Genomic DNA, 1,019 nt, shown 5'->3' with positions numbered 1-1,019 from the left:
CCTCATCAAAAACTCATTGTTTACTATTGATTGTTGTCTACTTCTTCCACACTAAGGTATGAATCACCATTCCACTCTCTATCCTACCATTTTCTATTCCTTTCTATTTATTTCTTGCTGGTGAGACACTGGAAATGGTGTTGCAACCTTGCAACCACCACTCCAAGTGTCTACACATGATTAACCTATGAGTTTCTTAGCCATCCATTGATGCTATGCCTCCACCTCATGCCTAGCATATGTATTCCTTCATTTTTCTTTTAACATCATGTCATTTTGTACCAAACTGAGTTGTAGGGCATGCTATGTTCATGTTTATCACTTCTATATGATTCCAATCGAAATCCTAGTAGTTCCCCTAGCTATTACATGCCATTTCCATGACAATGCAATCAATCTCAATTAATGCCATGATGTTTGTCACTTGAAGTTGTTAGCTCAATTTGGGGCTTTTTGTTTGGACCATTGGATTGGGTAATTTTCTTGACCTATAGTGTCTTACTACTGTTGTTAAGTGTTCCTCCAAGTTTCAGATTGATCCGAACACCGGAAAACCAATTTAGGATGAAAGCACCCAAAATCCATCATTCTGTCCCGAAAGAAATTTTGGTCGATCCTTTTGGTCGATACCATCGACCAAAACCATCGACCAAAGTTGTTACTGACAGCAACCTTGGCCAGTTTTGATCCAATTGATATCCAATCTTCATAATTTCTTCTCTAACTTATTATTGATGTTTGTTTAGGGCCTTAACAATTATTTTGGACTATTTCTTGGTATTCTCAATTCATCATCAATTCAACCCAAGGTAAGGATGGTTATCTCCATAAACATATAAATCACCAACTTATGATTTATGTTATTGTCTATGAATAGAACCCTTTTGATTACTTTTAAATCTTTATAAGACTGTTATATATGTGTTAGAACAGTAGTATTGACATCTTCATACTTTTATCATGTTACCTTACTATTCTTGTTTACTTATGTCTATGATGATTCATTTCAATATCATGAT

The sequence above is a fragment of the Hakea prostrata genome, chromosome 6, assembly GCF_041222555.1.
Source record: "Hakea prostrata isolate BN-2017 chromosome 6, UWA_Hpros_2, whole genome shotgun sequence".
NCBI classification, from domain to species: domain Eukaryota; kingdom Viridiplantae; phylum Streptophyta; class Magnoliopsida; order Proteales; family Proteaceae; genus Hakea; species Hakea prostrata.
The sequence above is the reverse complement of the archived record's forward strand: the minus strand, read 5'-3'. Positions refer to the sequence as shown.